Source organism: Cyanistes caeruleus, chromosome Z (genome assembly GCF_971803275.1).
Source record: "Cyanistes caeruleus chromosome Z, bCyaCae1.hap1.1, whole genome shotgun sequence".
In the NCBI taxonomy this organism is placed as follows: domain Eukaryota; kingdom Metazoa; phylum Chordata; class Aves; order Passeriformes; family Paridae; genus Cyanistes; species Cyanistes caeruleus.
Window position 1 is genome coordinate 23,567,397 of NC_141732.1, and position 23,491 is coordinate 23,590,887.

Genomic DNA, 23,491 nt, shown 5'->3' on the forward strand with positions numbered 1-23,491 from the left:
TAATATATCTCTGCATTCCTGCAATGTTTTTTTATTCTCGTTCAGTTGGTGCAGACATCTTCATACTCGCGTGAGAACGAGTTCTCCTCAATTCATCTGCAGTAAGAAATTTTGTCCTTTAGGCTGTCAGCTGTTTATCCAGCAGACTGACCTAAAAAGCATCAGACATCAGCAGATATGAAGTCAATTAGGAAAAATAAAGTAGACTATGAATGTGCTTTCATTTATATGACTTCAATGCTACCCTCATAATACAATTCAAATGTTTCATCTGTCTAAAAATCAGTTCACTGAACTGGCATGATAGGAACTTACATGAGTGGGTAGGCTGAGCTCTGTAAGAGGTGCATCTGTTTGGGTCTCTCAGTAACTACTATCAAAGTTCCCATTGTCTGCTAACCTAAATCACATATTGAAAGGTCACTGTGTCTCAAAGATAGAATCAAACAAGGTATAATAATAATAATAAGTGAAATTGTCAGAATTATTCATTGTAATATAATAATAATACATTGTAATAAGAATGTATTCAGTGTAATTGTGTATGCATCTTTCAAAGACCCATTTTAGAATACTAATTTCCTTATATTTCCCTAGGTTGAGTTGCCCTGATGATGTCAAGTGCCTTTTTTCCACTGGAATCAAAAATGTGCATCATATAAGCTGAAAGAACATTTGAGAATACCCACATTTCAATAAATATATAATTTAAGATTAAATATTTATGAATTTCTAATTATAGAAACATATAGTCTCATACAATGAAAGAACAGTTTTAAAAAAATTCAGCAAGTTGGTATACTGAATTTGTCCATTCTTCTTAACCTTTCCCTGCCTGTGCTCTCTTGCATTTTGCCAGTTCTCTTGTGAAGGCATGTGAGAAGACACAAGAACATAAGTTAATGTAGCAGTCAGTAGTTTGAGAAGACTTGGATTTGGAATGGGAAAGAAGAGTTGTGGTAACCTAGATTTCATCTGTATCTCACTCAGTGTTGGGTGATGACAAGTGAAACTGCCATAGAAGTCTTACAGTTATGATTCCAGCGCTATTGTGAACTAAGTAAAAAAGTGGAATAATTAGACATAAGTTTGTGTTCCTGTCTAAGCTTGTGTTTCCAACTGCAGCCCACACAAAAAAGAGTATGTTACTATAAATGCTAAAAAAAACAATTATAGTGAGTTGCTGATGTTTCATTGCATTCTCTGATGAAATAGTTTCCTGTTGCTGCACATTTACAAAGAAAACAAAAGGAACTTATTCGTCTCATACTAGAGTCAGAGTCTACAATCTGGTTAGTGTTTCCAAAATTATTAGGACAGCAAGTACACATAGAAAATAGAAATTGAGTTGCTGTCTTTTTCAATCAATGTGCCTAGGTTAGATTTCAAAGCACTCCACAAGTATTTTTCTCTTACATTGCTCTTTGTGTGCTGTTCTTTACTTATAGTCTCTCTACTGAGATGAAGTCCATGAGACTTGTGAAGCTGCCTGACCCCTCTTGGAGCTGCCTGACCCTTCTGTTTCCAGCTCCCCAACGTCTGCCTCTCTTCTGGCCAGAGCTGGTCTGTGCTCTGCACTGTTCAGCCTTCTGCTGCATGAACCTCAGCCTGATTTTCATGAACAATGGGAAATGCAATAGATATCTGCTGTAACCTTTCTCAGTTCATAATAGCTCTGGTGCTGAGAGCATTGTAATCCTGTTAGGAAATGATGATAAAAGGTAGCAGAGATTCTGACTGAATGTAATACGTGCGGGTTTTTAGGTGTTTCTTTTTTCATGAAGACAAAATGAGTCCACATGAGGACTGTATCAGGGAAAATACAACTTTCCTAGTTAAACATGCTTTAAAAGAATTTCAGATTATTTTTCTGGATGTTTTTTACGTATGTGACCAAGGACAACAAACAAAACCAGAAATGTAGGAAAGAAAAAGGAAAAATGAACAAAACCAATTGCCATCTTTCTTTTTCTGAATTAAAAAATACGAGTTTTAAATGGGGAAATGTGTTCCATGTGTGGTCTGCAATGCTCAACACTGATTCAGATGGCTTAAGCAAATGCCCAGAAATCAACTATCTCTGAGGCTGCCAGTGGTCAACACTGACTAAGGTCTAGTTTTGCTTTGCAAAATTATTTTGATTGCTGATTTTACTTGTATCTTCTTTTACTTTTGACTTTACTTTACTGGAGGAAAATAAAACATTTGAGCGCTTCTGCTCATTCAAAGTTAGTGTGGGATTTTGGGGGTTTTTGTTCTGTTTTCAAAAAAGATATGTTTATCTGCCTACCTTTTGCAGCTTCAAGTGTGATGATTAAGTGCCACTTAATGAGCCTGCAGTTTCTGTAGTTTTCATTGTCAGAATCTGAGGCCAATGTTGTTTATTATCAAAATACCTTATTTTGTAAGAAGATGCCAATTTACAGTCAGAATGGCATGCTTTTATTTAATTTTCCAGTATTCCAAAAAGAGCTGATGAAACCACTCATCAGAGGTCAAGCGCTCAGTTAATCAAATCCCTGCTTGATGGTGTGAGATCATGTGAGGGCCTCTTGCTATTTCCTAGCAGGACTATGATTAGTGAAGGAATTTTAATTTATTTATGGCAGTTTCTGTAACCATAGTAGACAGTCTTACTAAGATAGACTTTGAGAATCTGCAGCACTCAGGGAAGCTTTCTATTGAAGGTCTTGGAGACCTGAGGAAATGTTTTTTCACAGTGGTTTAGACACCAGAGGCTGTAATGTATCTTCATAGCTCTTCATGTAACAGCTCTCCTATAACAGCTTGGGACTCACTCGATTGTAATGCAATATATGTGTGTTTCAGCTCTAAGCTCCAATAGTAAATGAATTGCTACAGCCAGTTAGACAGTAATTTTTGTTAAGTGCCTTCTCAGTTTCAGGAGTCTGTCAGAAGCTTTCATGGTTTCTGAGATTTTGTAGCTAGGGTAAAAATTACATAAAACATTGGTTTTGGGGGCTGTTAAAATACTATTTAAAGTAGATGAAAATGGAGACATTTAACCCATACCAAGCTAACAGTACTCCCACACAGTTTGCTCTTCCCCACTCAGAAGAGACCAAAAATGAAAGCCACAGTGGGGTTTTGAAACACTTCGAGGGGGTAGGTGCACAGCCTGTTTTACATCCAAATTTAGCCATTGTGACAACATGTTTGTCTGTAAACATCTTTGCTATGCTCTCTACTCCAAGAGGTTTATCATGTATATTTTATGGAGCACTCTGTCACTCTGTTGCTAGGTGATTTATAGAGACAACCAAAAGGCATGCCTACATTATGTTATTTTCACTTATTTTTAAGTAATTCCTGAAAGAACTGGTCTGTACTTTGATGGCATAGTCACAAATTTGATTGCCTTAGAGTTGTTGTATGAAGAGCAACTAAAAGCAGGCAACAAAATACTAATTCTAAATTAAATTGTAATCTAATTGTAAATTCAAGTGAATTTGCACAGGGCTATAATATGATAATGGACTGAAGAAAATTCTGTCTTCAAAACACCTATGGGGCTCCTGGCACCTTGGTTCTGTTACCAAAGAAGACCTTGGGCAGACAGTACTTTTCACATTTTCTTCTAGTACTTTGTACCTGGAATTTTAGCATTAAAATGCATTTTAAGGGTCATTTTGGAACAAGGTAAAAGTTGTGTCAAGTAAATGAAGTCATCATGACACTACAAACCACTTTGAGAAACGTCAGTTCAAAACTCCTCAGGTGGCAGTTCTGCAATTATCATTTAGTGAAATTCTGTTCAGACAAAGATGGGCATGGGTTTTATCAGTAATTAGTAAACTCAGTGCTATGTATGATGCCATATGATGCTTAGCTCATCAAAAGCTCTGTATTATCATTACACTGTATTATATTTAACTCCAAGCAACAATGCACCTTTAAACAATCAACTTTTATGCCTTTTTTGGTGATCCTGAAGGAATATGTAAATGTGTACACTTTGAAATTCTGATTAACAGGCATTGCTATATAGATTGTAATTGATTAAAATATACATTAATTTTGTGTGTACCCCGCATGTAAACTGCCAATTCCTTCTTTGATGCTCAAAGTGGTATTCAAATATATATGAAGAGTCCTGATCATCTCAGATGGCTGCCAGGTTAAAACCCATTCCAACTCATCTTTTCAGCAATCTGGGAGCTTGTCTGGGCATTCAAGGCATGGGGAAGGCACTGAGAGAAGGCGGGTAGGCAAATGAAGCCAAAGTTTTAGTTATTTTAGGCAAAGATCTATTGTCTGCATTAAGTGCCTCTGCTGTGTGCCTCTCACAGCTTCATGATGTATTCAAAGTATCGAATGTATCTCTCACTTTTGAGACTTGTGGTAAAATCCACTGCAGAGTAGACACAGGTCTTCTATCTGAACTCACATTTCTGTGCTGCCTTCTGTGTAACCACTTCTTAACAATTAAATGATGATGGAAAATGTGTTTCTTGTCCAGAAATGATGTTTGTGTCTTGTGTAATTGGAATATCAATATTGCTTTCATGTTATTCTATATGGCTAAAAATGAAAGAGGTATTTCTGATAAAAACAGCACAATGCTACCTGTTGTTACCCACCAAAAAGCTGTGAAGGCCGTGAGTGAAAAGCCAGAAACTCTAGGTAGCCTGTCTGATTAGTGCAGCAAGTGGTTAAGCACAGTAGGACTGGTCAGCAGTATAAATCTTTAATATAGGTGGAGTGTTTTAGCAATATTATTTAGCTAGTGGGATAATTGAAGTTTTAAAGGGTCATCAAATCTTGTGTTTCCCTGTGTACTCTATTATGAGCATAATTGCTTTCATTGATTGCTACTGTTACAAAGTAAGAGTGGAGGGATGCTAATCAATCGTTGCACAGAACCAGAAAAGGCTCTGATAAGAAGTTCCTTGGAAGTTTTTGTTTAATTAAAAATCCAGCCAGACAGAAAGAACTCATGAGGACTGCTATAGGATGCTTTTGATAGATTTGTAGATGAACATTAACTCCGTTCTGACGATACAGTCAGATGGAAAGCTTTCCTTGGGGCACTCAAACATTAATGCTTTCCTCCAGTACATCTCTGTATGATTGTGCTAAATTTCATTTTCATTCATACACAGCAAGATAAAAATTTTAAGAACAAAAAGATTCCAGGTGTATACCTCTTAACTTGAAGTAATTACAGTATTATTTTTCTAGGTCGAAGTTACTACTGGTTAAAAAAGTTACTTTGTATCCTTAATTTTCTAATTATATGTTTTCAGGAGATCTTAAAAAAAGGAGTGATGTCTAGTTTTTTTAAAGTTTTTTATTAGAGCTTTTTAAAAAGCTTTTCCATGGGGATTCAGGTGTTGATTTGGTACTAATACATTCCTTAGGCAGTGCCTGCCTTGTATTTATCTTCCTCCTGGTATTGTTTACACAGTCTCCATTTTCTCAACTTTTAAACTCATCAGAGTAAGGGAAAAATTTGGTGCACGGAAGCTACCTGACTTGCTTATGGCCATGTGACAGATGAGTGGAGCAGGTTCTTAAACTAAATTTCCAAAGTTCTGCTCTACTGTTCAAGGAACTGGAAGTTTGTTTTATCATTCAGTTTCCTGAAACCTATGGTCTAAAGACGTTGAAACCAGAAGTGTGTAAGAATTCCAGTCTTTTTAAGACTAAAGGTATGTAATAACTTCTATAAAACTGGGTTTAGAACATCTGAAAATATCAAGAATGCATGGACTGGAATTTCTTTCTAATAATGCAAAAATAAGCCTTGGTTTCAATGCTGTATTTCTTCATTTATTACTCTGATGTTCTTTGTTGCATTAGAAATAATCTCTTAAATATTTAAAATATTTTCCGAAAATGCTGATGACAATGCCCTGCGTAAATGTTTCTTTAAAGTGATGCATAGAGATCTGTCACAGAAGAACTAATTTAAAAAAAAGATCTTCAGCAGCAGAAGGAGTGAAATCCGAGGGAAAGTGTATGAATCATTAATAATGTGAATGCATTAAATCTCTTGCAAGAGGTAGAGTGAAAATTCCCGTTAGATATAAATGTAGTGTTTATTTAGCACAGATGATTGTTGGAAAGACAGATTTGTTAACAATTCAAGAGTAACTTCAATGATAGATTGACATGCAAGAATCTACATGTATTAGTCAGGGTGACTGTTTTGTCTTGGTGCTGAAGTGCTACAAGATTTCTTCCTGATGCATCTGTAATTCTTGTATTCTTTCTGGCATCATAGATGCCATGTAGCAGCGGTAATAACAATTTTGGTGGTTTCTCACCGAAGCAGCTATTGATTATTATTTTGTTCTTCAGTTTTACAATTGTTAAAATGGCTCACTGGGATGTGCACTTCATGAAAATTTTACTGGCATTTTAGGAAGTTCGTGTGTGTATCAGCAGGAAATACAACCTGTGTCACTATGCATTGGACGTCAGAGAACTGTAGCAGTAAGCAGTGTCATTCACTGAGTGAATATCACTTTGTGATACTAACAGTAGCACTAAGAACGTATGTATTCACAAGAAGCAAATAAAATTCATATAATCTGATCAAACTGGAGCTGGTACTTTGCTGAGTTTAGAAAAAATTACCTGTTAGATCTAGGTAACATTTCAGCAGCCACAACTTACATGTTTTGTGATCAGAGGGAAGATTTTCACAGATATAATGTCTTTAACAAAGCCCATGGCATTTCTGTATTGTGTTCTTAGACATCTGGTTTCTTCTGTTTAAGATTCAGTGCATGTATAAGAGAAATCTGCTGATAACCAGTCTGTAATTTTATTGCACTAAACTGACCACAGTAGAAGCTGCACTAGGGAATAGTAATCTTGCTCTGAAAAGAAACCCAAATAAATGCATAACCTTATGCTTTTTCAAATATCCTTTGTTAATAGCAGCAATCCTTTCTGCTGCAAAATTTTGAATGTCTCATTAAGCCCCTGCTGTATCAAATACCACCTACATCTAGATCTCCACAAGGAACTGAGTTTTTGATTCTCTTTTATCTCCTGTCTGGGAAAAATTGAGGTATGCCCCTGTTACTCTAAGGGTGAACATGGTGTCATGTGATCTGGTGCTTCACCTGTCCCAAGGAAGCTATCCCAATAAGTTCTGGAGGTTTTTAGCCAGCATTTAACTCTGCCCTCTTGTAATGATATTTTTTCTGATAGAAGGGAAAATGATGCACTTTGATGTCCTGTTGATATGTCTCCAAAGCAAAATCTAGGTTGGTTATTCACAGACTTATGAAGCTGCAAGTAATTTTTTGAATAATTGCTTTTCTCATTGATATATTTTGATACAAGACTTTTCTCATCATGATAAAAGTCAGAGATTAAGAAATATGTTGGTGATTTTGAAGTCATTGAAAGTTCATGGTTTCCAGAGAACTGTATTGACACAGTATTTTGCCGTAAGGAGAGAAAAATAAAAAATTGGATTGAATTATGAAACCCCAAGAACAAAATAGAGGAACAATAGGAGCTGCTGTGAGATGGTGTTTCATTGCTAGGTACAACCACATCATATTGGTGTTACCTTCATGGTGCTATTCTTCTAACATGACAATTACTATTATTCCCTGACTCCAGTAAAATCAATTTAATTGACTTATGTATTGAGAAAATGGAAACAAGATGAAACTGTTGTGTGGCTTTATGGTAACAATATCTGTGCTATTATCATCCTCTGTTTTGCAGTACTCACATTTCCTAAAGGCACTACTGTTCCCATAGCTGACCATATCAGAGGATGAAGAAACAGCTATATTTGCCAGAACTTTGATTCAAAGAACATTACTTTTATGTTAACTGTTAAATTACTTGGATGATCATTGCTTGAAAGAAAAGGTGCTTATGTGAAGGAGTAAGAAGCCATGACATTTATATGCTCTCTTACAATACCTTTCACCTTCATATTTGAAATAGTTCCATTAGGGAATTGTATTTTTCATCTGAATTATTACTCAGCCTCAACATTGCCTGGTCATCATGAACATTTCTGTACTGGAACTGGTCAGATTTGTTCTGCTCTCTGTCACGGGCTGAGTGGTATGATTAAATTATACCTGTCAGAGCTCTTAGCTGCAAAGGGAAAATCTTCGGCTTTTGGTTTTGGAGAATGTAAATGATTCACTGCTGTGAAAATCCAAGCAGCCATGAGAAGACCTTGAAGTTTTTAGATGACAGGCATATTTTTACTGCAGTATTATGCATGCTTTGTCATTTCAAACATTTGTATAATAGATTTTCAATATTCTGTGCAGGATTTTTAACAAGTATTAGGTCATACAAAATAATGATTTTTATTAATTAATCCTTTTCAAATGTGGTGAGGTATTTCCAATGTCTCTGCATTCATTTTTTGAAAAATTTGGAAGCCACTAGAAATGTTTTTCTTTAATTCATCTGGATTATGAGCTAATTTTTCAGTAATTTTTCAAATTTTAGCATTTATTAATGCTTTTGTGTTTTTTTGTAAGACAATCACAAAATCATTTAGGCTGGAGAACACATTTCAGATCAAGTCCAGCTGCACACCTAACACTGCACCACTAGACCATGCCTTTAAGTGACACACCTACACAAATTTTAAATGCCTCCAGGGATGAGGACTCAGCCACTTCCCTGGGAAGCTTGTTCCAGAACTTGACAACCATGGAAATGAAGATTTCTTTTGATGAAGAAATTTTCCATCCAGTCTAAACCTCCCCTCATGCAACTTGAGGCCATTTCTTCTTGTACTGTCACTTTCTGCTTGGAAGAAGAACCTGAGCCCTCATTATAACCTCCCTTGATATATTTGTATAGAGAGTGTGGAGAGGTTTGTGCTCCAGACCCTTCCCCAACTCCATTGCCCTTCTCTGGACTCACTCCAGCACCTCAGTGTCTTCCTTGTTGTGAGGTGACTGAAACACAACACAGGGCTCAAGGTGCTCAGTACAGGGAATGGCCACTACCCTTGGCCCTGCTGGCCACACTATTGCTGGTACAAGCCTGGATGCCCTTGGCTTTCTTGGTCACCTGTTAGCTGATGTCAGCTAAATTTAGCCAGTTGTCAGCTAAAACTCTCAGATCCTTTTCCACTGGGCAGCTTTCCAGCCACTCTTGCCCCAGCCTGAAGCCCTGAATAAGGTTGTTGAGACCCAGTGCAGGACTCTGCATTTCAGCTTGTTCAATCTCATCCAGCTGATCAGTCCATCCTGTCCTGGTCCTTCTGCAGGTCTTTTCTACCCTCCAGCAGATCAACACCCCCACCCAACTAATTTTCATCTGTGAACTTGCTGAGGGTACACTCAATCTACCTGATTTATGTGCTTTAGCTGAGTGGTTTTGGTCTGCTCTCCTGCTTGACATGAAAACTGCAGCTTCCTCCATTCAGCTGTAATGCACGTGAATTTGAGATACTGCCCATGTATCTGTGAACTGACACAAGGCTTTCTTTCACCTGAAAACTGACTGTGCTTGCTCCTTGCCGCTTGGAGGACAGAAGAGTGAACAAGGCATCTGGCAGTTCCTTTTTGCTAAGAGATCTGAAAATGGGAAAAATGGATTGGTTTTCATTATGCTGTTGGTGTTACTTGTCATAACATTTTAACTTTTCAAGTTTGTTCTTAATGAATTCCTTGATGTTAGCCATTAAGGAGGAAGCCTTTGGTAGGATCATTCTATTGTGGAAAATTCCCGGCTGACCTGATGAATGTAAAGGCCTCTTTTGATCTTCTAACCTTTAAAAATGGAGAGGAAAATATTGTTCCTTTGGGAGCAGCAGGTGTGAAACATGCCAGCAGCTGCTGAGGTAATTTGTACAAACCTTGAACAATGTCTACAGTGGTTAACAATGACATTGTACTCCAGGAGATGTTGATATAATTGTCAAAACATTTGAGCTAAGCCCAACAGATGTAATGACTAGCTCAGCATTGATCATGATGTGAGCACTTCTCTTTGAATATTGCTCAGGTTAATACATTTTGGTAACAAATTTGTAATTTGTTTTATATATATTTTGTTTTCTATAAATTAAAGATAGCAGAATGATTTCAAAGTAGTTCTAGCTTAAAGGGGCTTGATAATAAGGTGAATGTACTAATGTTGCTTTTTTGTAAACCTAGACAACATATTTTGATTTAGGATCAATTAGAAATACTTCATGCAGCAATAGCAATGCTACACAGCATATTTTCTCCTGTTCTCCTCAGGACTGCCACCCCCTCTCCGCTTGCTTTTCCTGTGTCTGTTTGCTTCCCATGCCTGTGTGATCCCACCTTGCTGCTTTCAACTCAGTCCAGCTAAACCTTGTGACTAAATACAAGATGTGGTTGTAGCATTTGTTCTTTTCCATGTGTGTCCTATTGCTTTTGATCTCAGGCTTGTGATGCAGAGACATCTGAACTTCCATGATTACAGCAACCTCTCCACATACCTAGGTATTGTGTGAAACTTAATGCAGCCAAAAGGAGTGATATAATGGCATGTCCTGTTTCATGCTGGAATTTCTGAGATGGTTATTTGCTTTCTCCTTCTGTGCTTAAAACTAGTTCTATCCAAAAATGTCTCTTTTTTTGTTTACTTGAGAGCAGGAGGTGTGGATACTTGAGGGCATAGACCTTTGCTCTTGAAGTTAAAAAAACATAAAAATTATTTAGAATAATTCATGGTATTTCAAGTCTTGTGAATTAGATGCAATAATTTGAGTAGTACAGTGAAAAAGTTTACCTCATGAAATGAAATATAATATGTAGCAGTTATGTCAAATGAAAAGATGTGAACAAAAGAAAAATGTGAACAGTTTCTGAGATAAGAAGGGAGAAGAGTCAAGTCATTTATCCTCTTTGTTTACCTGACTTAAAATTAAATGAATGTATTGAGGGATTGTAATTTGATGTTTATCTCTATTGTGCCTACTATGATGAGATCATGCTTTTTAACACTCTAAGTTTTAAACAGCAGTTAAACACAGGCTCTTGATTATAAAAGGCCCATAAAAGCATACAGATTGATACAGGCATTCTGTCTGTTGGAAAGACTTAGGAAATGGCTCCACTTTGGTAATTTTTTACAAAGCAGAAGTACATGTAAAGCAACTGAAGGTTACAAAACACTTTAAAAAGGAATTTGGAGTGACACATGGCATAAACTAGTATTTAAGTGTTGCTAGATAATGGGAATGGCTCAAAAACTTAAGTGCTTGGGAAAAAAAAAAGGTTTAAATGTCTTAAAAATCCTTTCAATTTCTTAAAAATTTGCTTTTTACAATGGGATATGCAGTTTTTACAGTTACAGTTTGCTCTGTACTTCTTAAATGATTAGCACCTCAGTAGTCAAAGATTTGCAGACAGTGTGATAGATGATGTCTAGTGACAGGAAACACAACCCTGAATGGAGAGTATTTTAATGAAAAGCTTAGCAAACAATAGTTGCAGCATAAATGATAAAATACTGCTTTGAGGAGAAAAAGGAATTGGTAGGTTATTTTTAATATTGACACATTGCCTGAAAGCCAATAGAAATGAGTACCTTTGGGGGAAGGTATTTTTTCATGTCAGCATTGTTTATTTTAACCACTTTATTCTTCATATCTTCTGCTTTTCTCTCTTGCCTGAACCATTTTTTCCCTCCATTTTCTCTTACTTGCTCCAGTCATGACAGTGCTCTGATATTCCATGTATGCATTTGTTGAAATGCTAGAGGTTTATTTTTTCTGAACTGATCTCCAGTTCTGAAGAAGAATTAGCACTATTAATACTTAGCTAGGTAGTACACTCCTGAGGTCTATAATTATATTTCAGATGCTTTTTCCTTCCCCTTCAAGAAGTCCCTGCAAATATTTTATTAGGTGTGCTTAAGAAAGATGAGGACACAGGATAATTGTTGCACTTTCAATTAAAATATTCTGTATTCAGCAGTATACCTGTGACAGCAAAAAGGAGATTGGAAAGCTTTCTTTCAGTATAGGTCCAGCTGCAGACCTGTATACTCCTTTCAAGGTTAACTTTGTGTTCCTCTATAACCATTGCAGAAGTATGTGGATGGCCCTATTATGCTCTTTCAGGTTTTTTTTTCCCTTATGTTTTAGTTATTTCTGAGAGATTACATAAAAGGAGGTTTTTCTTATCTACAGTAAAATGTAAATGTAATCAATTCTGATTGAACAGCCTTTTAAGTTGACTTTCCTCTGAATCCTGTAAGTCCAGTTCTCACAGCATAATGCTGTTCTCCCTGCTGATCTGAAAAATATGCTGGCCTGTTACTGTGAATATTATTTCTTTTGGAGAGAAGAGAGTAGTGAAAGAACACAGACCATCTAGTCTTAAATCTTCTTGCTTCTGCAAGAACTAAGTCCCTCTGGATTTCTCTTGTTGCAAGATTGTAGGAATGAGACTGCTGATCTGAGATACAGTCATTTAGAATGTGATTCACAAGCAGAGACTCACCATTTCTAGGAGAAGGAGGGCAAAAGGCTTGAGGGACACAAGGTTGTTTGAAGGGGCGTGCAGCACAGGCAGTGCCAGGACACTGGTTCAAAGAGCAGTAAATGGGTCTCTGTTCTTTGGTTCACTTTCCACCATCCTGAAGAATCTGCTTTGTTTCTTAACGCCAAAGAAAATAATTATTTTGATGAGCTAAGTGGGATGCTAGAGACTGTTTCACACTATAGATGCCCTCAGGGAATCACTTATGGGTCACAACCATCCCATGATGAAGGCTGAGTGGCTGTCTGTGTATCCCTGTGTCCAGGTGTGCACATCCAGATCTCATCTGGGTTATACTGTCTTCCACTGTATACATTATTCTATTTGTGTTCTATTACACAAATAAATAATTCTGGCACCTTGAAAAAGTAGTGAGCTAGTTTCCTCTCCTTAATTATCTCTGCAGGAGGAAAGTACAAAGCCAAATTCCATCATTTTTTACAGTATCTCAACATGTCTGAGTTACCAGTCACTGTTTTATCTCCCTTGCAGGACTGTATTCTCTGTTCTGAACTTTCAGACTCACAGGCCTGTAATTCTATTCTAGTAGTAATTCTCTATTTCTAACAGCAGCATCATTATTCTTATCCCATTTAGGTGAAACTGTATTTCCTTGGCTACAAGCCAGGTGAGCTAATTGTCACCAACCATCTCTGCAATGGTAGCCAGAGGTGCTCAGGAACTTTTGACTTCCCTAATCCCTTAATTAATCATTTATTTTTCTCCTAATTTTATACTCATTATTTTTCCTAGGCACTATTGTTTTGGTTTACAATTAATGTGAAGCCTGTAGTTTAGCAGAAAACAATTGTGAGAGAGGAAAACATAACTTCAAAACTGCTTGTGTTGCCAAGTGCAGTTTAATTTGGCTTTATTTCCTTACTAATTATCTCTTCAATGAAGGATCTCAGAACTTTTTTCATGTTTCATTATTCCTTGTTATCACAGTATACAGGATGAAGTAAGTGACAGGATGTTTGCCTTCTCTTTACTAAGTTTAGTCTTTTTAAAAGGTGTAACATTTGATTTAAAAAAAAAAAATCAATGTGTTCTGACTTGAAGCTGTACTCATAATTGGTAATTTGGTAAAAGCTATTAAGCTATCTAGCTGATGACATGAAAAGTGTCTGGTTAAAGGTTAGCCAAATATTTTTTAACAGTATTTTAGACGCTATAAATAGATGTGGTACAATTTTGTGAAAGCACAAGTGAGTAATCCTGTCTGTATCTACTCTCTCCCTCCTCTGCAATCTTTGGAAATCTGCTTTAGGACAATATTTTTGGTCTCAGAAGACAGGATATAATATTAACAAAAAGTAATGCCAATAGGAGCAACAAATTCCTGGACTGAATGCTCTCTCTTCCATAAATGTCTGACTTCCTAGACGTCTGGCAAAAACAGCCTGTGATGTCTTCCAGGTCAGTTAATAGCAATCTCAATTGTAACTCTGCAAACTCATTTAGCATTTCAGACACAAAATTGTTCTTTATTAATTTGGTATCACACAAGAGATCTTCTTCTGATGCAGTGAGGTAAATCCACTCACAGGAATTTAATTCTCTAACTTGAAAATACTAGCATATTTGTTTTTCTCACATTCCAGAGGGCAACACAGACCTATGCCTAATGTTGCTCTCAACATCTGTTTCAAATATTTTTGGAGAGAGTTCTCTCTTTTTTTATGGTAGCTTGTAGTGATTAGCATCTCATGTATTGCTGTTTTTATGCCAGTAAACTGAAGGGTAATATGCCCATATAAGACTGTGTCAGCTGCTGTTAAAAGCTGCAGCTTGGGGCATGAGGCATTTTTCCAAAGCTGGTGTCTGACCTTGATCTGTAGTCATAGCTGAAGTGTTTAATCTCCCTGAACCTCATGACCCCTCAGTCATGCAGTATTAGGCAATATTTTGTAGGACTTAATTTTGTTTTTAAATACTCAGAAATTATTTATTTATTTTTCTCTCATTTAAAAGAATATTGATCCATGTCATTTGTTTAACAACAGGATACACTGATCCAGATTACTGAAAATTTACAAATACTGTAATCATTCCCATTTCCAATGCATTTAATATTGACATGGATCAGTAATAATAATGCCTTTCTTAATGTAGCCATTTTTTTTTGTGATAAACCTCTCTAAAGCCTCTCAACAGTGAAAATATAATTTTCATTTTGCTCTGGATCCCATTTGTATTGAAAGTAGAGGATAATGCTTCTGGCAGAAACTCCAAATGTTTCATGGAGGTGATAAGAGGTATCTTTCTTTTTAAAGTGAAGACGCTGAATGATGGAAGTCCAGCATGAAAACTGACCACGGGAGGAAAGTCCTCACTGTCTTGACATGCCTGTGTCACATCAATCATTACTTCTAAGGTCTTTTTTTAGGGACCACCACAGGAAGAGACATCTGTCCTGACTTTTCCTTATTGCAGTTTGGATGTACCATTTAATTTCCCCAAAACTGGGGAGATTTTTCAGTATCTCTCTGTAAGGGGACAAGGATTTTGCTTATATTTGTTTGGTTAAATTTCTTTTCCAGGTAGTTTGAACTCATAGCAGCTTCTTTGTGTTTGCTGAAATTAAAGCTGAGTCTTCTTTGACAGGTTTTCTTTCAACAGGCAAACAATATCAACAATGTTGCTATGGTCAAGAAAACCTCCAAACAATTCTTCAAAATCATAAACATTTTTATCAGTGAAGCATTTTGGTATTCTAATTTTAAAGTTTTTGTTTTGAAATTATTTTGAAAAGTTTTAATATACTTATCTTATTTCATGTATCAAAAGAGAATTTTCAGCATACAAAAGTGCATTTGTTTGCAAATGTCTTGTTACCACAAGATGTCTCTGTCCTTGCATTCCCTATAAGTGATCATGCTATGTTGTTAAGTTACAGCTGAAAGAGAGGAAATCCAATGGAACTTAAAAAATATTGTAAACCAGGAACAATCTTCAAGTTTTAATTTTCTTTCGATCCGTTCTGAACTATAAATTAGCAGAAGGTTTATATACTCAGAGTGTTACTCTCTGAAATTCTTATATAACTATCAGGGAACATTAAATGTTATCTCTCCTTGGATTTAGAAGGTTGTAAATTGCTTTTTTTTTAGTCTGCAGTATTAAAATGGGTGTTTCTAGATCTAGGCTGCAATGACAGTCTTTTGTTTGAATCAACTGAAATAAAGTAATTGGAATAAATAAACACGAAAGAAGATTGAAGATATTAGAATCAAAAGAGTGTTTAAAAAATAGAAAAACACAATGGGAACAAAAGAAAAAAACTGGTAAATTGCATGATCAATTTCTGAGGGGTAGTTTGGAGAAAAATAATGATTGTTTTCATTATAGCATGAAATCTGTCCCCCTCCCATAAAAAAGTCTAAAAATTCATGGACACAGTATACATCTGTTTTCTCTCTCTCTTCCCTCTCAAACCTGTTTCTTCATGACATGCTACTTCTCTGTTAGCTGTGACTGTAATTAACACTTGTTCTGGTACTGTTCTTGGAGAAATAAAATTGGAGAAAGGAGATGGTTCAGGAACTCCCATTTTCCCCACTTAGGGAAGCCAACTTTGCATCCCTGCCTGTTTCCCATTGATGCTTATTCTGGTCCTGGACATTACAGATTTACAATTCAAAGACTTTAGTCTCGTGAGGCTTCATTTTACAATACTGCACAACCATTTGTGAAGTTTAAGAGATCTTTGTATTGCAAGCTCTCTTTAAATACATTGAAAATACTTCCTAAACTACATGAAATAGCTTCACAGTCACTGAAGATAAATAAAGCTGTGTCTGACTATTCTTTTTTGAATGCCTATGGTGTTGGGAAAAAAATCTGACCTTTCTACTGCCTGCTTCTGTCAGGAGAGCTATCCAAAGCCACATGAAGGAAAAGTGTCTTCCAACTTTAGCTCTGGCTCTGCTCCAAGTCTTAGATGTGACAGCCAAGTACCAGGGTGAGAAAAGCATTTAGACAGCAGTCTAAAGGGCAGATCTCAACATCTGCCCTTTAGACTGCTGTGCACAAAAGGGAAAGATGTAGCTCTGAACTTAAATGTTGAAGCAATCAGGTTTCCATTGCATACTACGTGAGGCCTGAAATACATTGTGTTCAAAAGTTCTCAGAATCTGGCTTTTCCTCTCTGTGCTAATAAGGCATTCAGAAAAAAACCCAAAAACAACCTCCTCAAAATTTGAGACTTCACAACTGCTTAAAACCTTAGCAAATACCACAGTATGTGTATACTTTAAATGTCAGCCATATTATCTTTTCTGAGGAGTTTTTGCAGGAGAGAGTGAAGAATATCAATCGAGTGCAGCCCAGTGACCTGTTACTCATTGAGTTTATTAGCAGATGTGTGTACAGCTTTAAACCAGTGGCAGAGATGACTGCTTTGGGAAGAACCTCCTTGAACCACGGGAAGTATTTTAAGCATGAAGAGCCTCCTGTCATTTTGCCTTTTTTAATTTGGCTTCATTGACTTGTAAATGAAACTTGGTCTCCTTCCAGGTATTTATTTTTTTTTTTGAGGGGGGGAGGGTTGTTTATTGGTTCTTAAAAATGTATTGCAATCACTTTCTTGTAAAGGATTAAAATTTTCACCTTTTGTTCCCCTTCTCTATCTGTAATCTGTACCATAGTCTGGATTGCCTTTAAAAACAGTATCTTCTGCCAACTTCAGCAGCCTTTTCTGTGTTGGTTCTCTGTCTCATCTTGTAGTGCTTCTGAATATTATCACTCATGTAAATATCTTCATAAAAGTTGATTTATTAGTTTTTGCAATACTATAATTATTACTCCCAGATGATGTCCCCATCAACTAAGAAGTCAGGAAAAAAAAAATCTGTTTAAGCTGTGCCCATGAGAACGTTGTCTCCTAAAGCCCTTGCAGAGCTTTGAGGATCATCCATCTAAGAAACTGCAAGGGTCTAGGAGATGGTCGAAACTGAGCAGAAAAGATCTGACCTACAACTGCTTTTTTTTGGTCAGATTTCTATTTTCAGCTGCTGAGACCATGCAGAGTCTGGTTTATTTTGTACACTATCTCTTATTGTGGGAGAGTTGCTGTAAATTAGCTTTTTACTTAGCTGCTTGCCCAACACCAGATTCCTGTAATAGTTCTCTTGCACTCCTAGGTTATGATGTAAATTTAAACACATTTAAAAGCATATAAAATAAACCATTATTCTGTCAAGCTTTCTTTAAGAATCAGTGAATATTTGCTGGGCAGAGAAGACTCATTCATACTTTGGCAGAATCTAAAGGTGCATATGGTTAAACTGCCATTCTTTTTGTATGAGCTCCATGTATTTTTTCTGCTTTTAGTGTTTTGGTCAGTTCACTGGTGCCAGATTGTGTTCAGCAACAGGAGATTCCAGGCAGCAGCTTAGCAGCCTCAGGAGTTTTGGTCATTTCTGCTCTTTCTCAGAGCAGCCTGAAACTAGCACATTTCCCCCTCATTTCAAGGTCCTTGCTCACTGCATATTGCTGGTCTAGAGACTATCACCTTCAAGTGCTCACTCTAACTGTTCTTCTTTTCAGGGGGCAATAACCATAGAAGGGGAGGAAAAAAAAAGGAAAAGAAAATGAGTTCAATATTCTATACTGGAATTTCAATGAACCTCTTCCTAGAGACAAAATCTTTGGAGTTTTTTATGCTTTAAGATAAGAAAGAATGGTAAATAAAACGGAACACAATTAGTATGTGAAAGTCTGTGTTAAGTTTGTAAGAAAACCAAACCTGAAGATATATTTTGTCAAACCTGCATGTAACATCTTTGAGAAAATCTTATATAAAAATGACTTGAAATGAATATCTGTTTTCTTAGCACATTATTCCACTTTTCAGGGACCCTAAATGTTAGATTGAAAACTTAAAGCTACCCACATTGACACATGGTTAATTTTGTAAATTTACAGCATCTAAGACCTTGGAAAATGTGATCATCTAGTCTGAATGGTAGCAGAGTAAAGTAATCTTGTGAACTTGAATTCAGTTATTAGAGAAAAGGGTCTTATGTCAAATGCCAGTCAGGGAGATTCTGTTATGACCTGTAGTCAGTTTTGTACTGACTTTAAACAGCTTCAGCTCCCGCTTGATGGTGTTATGTTTACATTACTTATGATATGTGGAGATTTTTAAAGTTTTGTTAGGTACTTACAATGTTTTACCCTACTGTTTGAGAAATAAAGGAGACCTAACTTCTGCAGTTTGTCATAAAGCATGCTTTACAACTTTGTTACTTTTGGTGGATTTTTCAATCTTCCTTTGATTTACCAGCTAAAGTATTGACACCAGCTTGGAAGGTAGTTGTAGAGTGCTTATGGTGGGTGACTGAAGTCCTTAGAATTTCTCTTTTTATCCAGTCGGGTAGGCCCTCTTGACCTGGGAACTGATGTTCAGCTTTTTTCTAGCTGTGATTCTTATGTTCTCTTTGGAGTTCAAATTTCCTGGTATGATTTTCCATTTTGTCAAAATTTACTTTACTCTCATATTGCTCCAGTTTGGACTAACATAAAACAGAAACCGTAGCTGTGCTCTCTGTGGCAGCAGAAAAACAGTCTCTGATTTCATGCATTTCAAGGTGAGGCATTCCTATAGGATGTAATTTTCTCTGTCAGATTATGAGCTGTACTTCTTTTTTTTCATCCATTTAATTTATGTTATTGTATTTTGTAGCCTTCTAGTTTGTAATTTAGATTTTTTTGTGGTGTTATGTTAAATGTTTTATAAAGTTCTAAGTAATAGTAGATTGAATACCTTGTGGTGGGTTGACCTTGACTGGCTGCCAGTTCCCACCAAGCCGTTCCGTCATTACCTCCTCATCAAGAGCAAAGGGCAGAAAAACATGACAAAAAGCTCATGGGTTGAGATAGGAATACAGAGGAGGGGCACCAGGATAATTAGGGGGATGGAGCACCACTATCACGAAAAAGACTGGGAGAATTTTATTCAGTTGGGAAAAGAGAAAGTTTCTGGGCGACCCAGTTGTGATGTTTTAGTACCTGAAGGGAGCCTACAAGACAGGGACAATTTCCATGGGCATGTGGTGACAGGATGAGGGGGAATGGATTTAAACTGAGAGAGCACTTTTAGATTAGATCTTAGGAGGAAATTCTTTATTCTGAGATTGGTGAGTAACTGGAACAGGTTTCACAGAGAAGCTGTATCTGTCCCATCCCTGGAAGTGTTGCAGGCCAGGCTGGATGGCTCTGAGCAGTCTGGTCTGGTGACAGGTGTTCCTGGGGGTTAGAACAAGGCAATTTTTAGTGCCTCTTTCAAACCAACCAATTCTATGATCCTATGATTCTATGATTCTATGATTCTATGATTGATTCTATGATTCTATGATTCTATGTATCATAGGTGAGTCGTATATGTAATATTACATAGTTGGACAGAATTGATTGAAAAAATCCTGTGTCAGACTTTTCTTTTTCCCCCTGATTAAATAATATCTAGGTTAGTGAATCCGTTGTTTTGACTTCTGTGATATTTCTCAGCTCCTTAAAGTACAGTGTGTTCTCAGACTTGTAGGAGTACAGCTGTATCCAGAACATTTGAGTCCCTACAATGGGAAACAAAGAAAGACAATGTCATATTTTTGAGGTTTTTCCTCCTCTCTCTTCGCTTCAGAGTTATTTGGCAGCTGATGTTTCTTAAGCCATTTTACTGTTGTTTATACATCTTCAGTCACAGATGCTTTGAATTATCACTCCATCATTTTTACAGCCCTTCATTTTCCACGCTATTTTATCTGAGCCCTGTGAAAGACGCTCAAACCACTACGATCAATTTGTACCAAGGGCACAGAGCTGTAGTGTTATAATAGGGATAGCCGTTAATGGATACATTTGCATTTGTTTAAAAGAACGATTTGTTCCTTTGTCTCCCCCTTAGCAGTATATTGTGAGTTCCTTTGATCATTTCCTGCTTTCACTCTTGAATCCATTTCCATTTTCTAGATACAGCTTTTACTATCAGCCCATTTTCCTACCAACCCTCTTTCAATAAATATTTACTTGTTTTATTTAGTGCACAAGATCAAAGTAGAATCTCATCTTTAGAGTTTGTGCTTTTCTCTCACCTTACTTTTTTCTAGTAGACTTTAACTATTGCACGATGTTTATTGTAAGATGTTTCTTACATGATGACATGGGAAAACGTTAGAAATATGTGTTCTATACAAAGTACTAATAAAACCTATATACGGTTCCAAGAAATGTTTGTGGGTTTCTTCTTACTGGTGCTCCAACTTTGGCCTAGAGACAGCTGTAAACTGGAAAAGTAACAACATTGACTTATATTGTTGTAAAACTGTTCTGAGTTTAGTTTAATGGCACAAGCCGTTCCTGCCACTAATTTAGTTGGGTTTTGGCTGCATTACAACGTGCAACAATGTGCAAAACTTTGTCACCACATTTTGGTGCGAGGGAGGCACAGGCTACTATCCCATGTTTGTTCATGCCATGTCTGTGCATTAGTAGATCACCTAATTTCACAATTAGGATTCTATCACTCATAAGCCCATGACAGCATTCCTGTAAGTTATGCAAAAATGCAAGTAACACCATGATGCTTGTGGGAGAACAGGCAACATGTGCTGGAAGAAAGCACTTGTCAAGCAATCGTTTTGTCAAAAAATCTCAAAATGTTCTGAACAAGTTTGGATAAACTGCGATCATGCTGATTTAGTGCTTAATTTGGGTTTCTTAGGTCAGTGTCTTATGTTTTTTTGTGCAAGAGCAGCCTTGCTAAAATATATGAACATGATTGCAAGGGATCATCTGCTTTTAATCTTAGACATGGTCATAGCTTGTAGAAAATCAAACTGACATTTCTATGACTATTTTTTTCATATAGTGAAGAACTGTCGGCTTAGACTACTTTGGGCTTTTTAACAAGACTACCCAGCAGGTTTTTTTAAAGAGGAAATACTGACCAGGAGGGGGCTATTTGTATCTTATCACTGTCATTTTCTGAAAAAGTATATGCTTTTTTGTGGGAGAAAGATGGTTGGAAATCAGCAGCAGGGTGTAGGAGTTCCTAGTGAGGGAAAGATGCAGGCAAGAGGAAGAAAAAAAGGAGTCATTTTGGGGCTTACTGGAGTGATGACTGCATGTTGAAAAGGCAGGCTAACAGAAAAAAAAAAAAAAAAAATCCAAGCTATGTTGAGAAGTTGGAGGGGATTTGAGCAAGGAGACTGGCAGGAAAGATAAGAAATAAACCACAAAGACCATGTACCACAGGGTAAGCTGGCTGCAGTTTATGGAGTTCAGACCAAGCCATGCAGCCTGTTAATGTCCAAGCTCTTTTCCCTGTAAGAAAGGCTGGGCTCAGAGAGTCATGGAAGGGAAGGAGACAGTACACAAAACAACTCTTTTGTTGAGGATCAAGATCTATTGGATTTTGCAGGAGTGAAAAAAAGGACATCAAATAGGTTGATGCCTTTGCTTACTTGGCAGTAATTCTTTGTGTCATGACAGAATGCACTTTGTAGAAACTTTGGAAATTTCTAGTCACAAAATGCAGTTCATTGGTGTGATGCTTTGTACTGCATTTCGTCTGTCTGAGAAAAGCCTGACTTAAATCTTGAATTGCTTTAAACAGTTGAAAATTTGCAATATATTTTCCAAATGGTATGTCAAATTCCTAAAAGATTCTACATCAGAGTTATAGTATCATTAACTGTGGTGCTCAAAATGGATTTTTTTTTCTCTTTTCTTTCTCAATGTAGTTTTGGTTACATTGCACTCTTTTCTGTAATGTGGTAATTTCATACTTTGGGTTTGTGAAAATGTGAAAATGTGAAATCTCACATCCTGTTATTTCTGGTTTGTCAGTTCTGGACATCTCTTGCAGACCAGTGCTTTGCTCTCTTAAGAGACAGTCCTTTCTGCACTGGCACTTTATTCTGTTTTCTTCACACCATTACTTCTGGTTTACAGACATCAGAGAGTTAGGAAAGTGCTTTTCAGATTTTGCTTTCTGTGACTTGACCTTCACTTTCTTCCAGAGAGGGTCTTAAAGGAGATGAGGAGAGGAAACTTAAAAATTTGATCTCACACATAGCATGGAAGATGGATAAGAGGGGTTGGTGATGTACTCAGATATTAAAAGAAACCCCATTCATTTGAAAAAATAAATATAGTTGAGAATCTCTAAACAGGCAGGAATCAAACACAAGGAAACTGTTAATTAATAGTTCAGTTATTCTCATAGTTCCATGTCTTAGGTCAACCAGTATTCAGCACCAGAACCTTCTCCCTTGCTTTCCTCACTTATTCCACCTGTCTATGCTGGCATGTCCAGTGCCTTATTCTTTTTTTTTTTCTCGTGTAGTTTTTCTACACATGCACAAATGTGAAAGCTGCAACAATTCAGTCCTCCTCTTCTGGCATTTAACATCAGCCCATACAATTACACTTCCCGAAGAACTTCTAGTGTGACTTGTGGCTTGTGTGATGGCTTTTATTTTTTCAGCCCCTCTTGTCAAAGGGACATTTCACTGCTCCCTTGGGCTTGAGATGAAAGGTGTTTTGGTTTACCTTTCAGTCTGGTTCCAGTCTGGTTTCTCTCAAGCCATAATTGCACTCCTATTTACCATACTTTATAAAACTGAAGATTGAGAATTGAACTGTCAGTGTTGGTTACACAGGTATTGAGGAAAGAAAAAGGTAAGGAAATGTATGTGCAGGGGTTTTAAAAATCAGAAAGGAATTTTTGGGTAAGAGCACCTCTCTATTCCTTTAGGTTTTCCTGAGCCTCAGAGCAATAAATCAAAGAGAAAAAGTTATTTTGTTTAGTTGAAAAACTATAAAAACTTAGCTAATGATCCAAGAGTGAAATTTGATGGGAAAGAAGTAATATTCTGAATAACTAAGAATGAAATTCAATCTACGGAAAGAAGTTAAGCTCTTAGATGAGTTCAACTACCATATTTGTAGTAAAATTTTCTGTTAAATTTTATATATGCACTTAAATTTTCTAGTGC

General features: G+C 36.8%; 1 long non-coding RNA gene across 1 annotated transcript; it reads left to right on the top strand.

The window, feature by feature from the left end:
* Window positions 1-16,185: 16,185 nt before the first annotated feature.
* LOC111941313 (uncharacterized) lies at window positions 16,186-18,207 on the top strand. Its single transcript, XR_002869954.2, has 2 exons — window positions 16,186-17,006; window positions 18,039-18,207. It is a non-coding gene; the product is annotated as an uncharacterized LOC111941313 (long non-coding RNA).
* The last annotated feature ends 5,284 nt before the right edge of the window (window positions 18,208-23,491 follow it).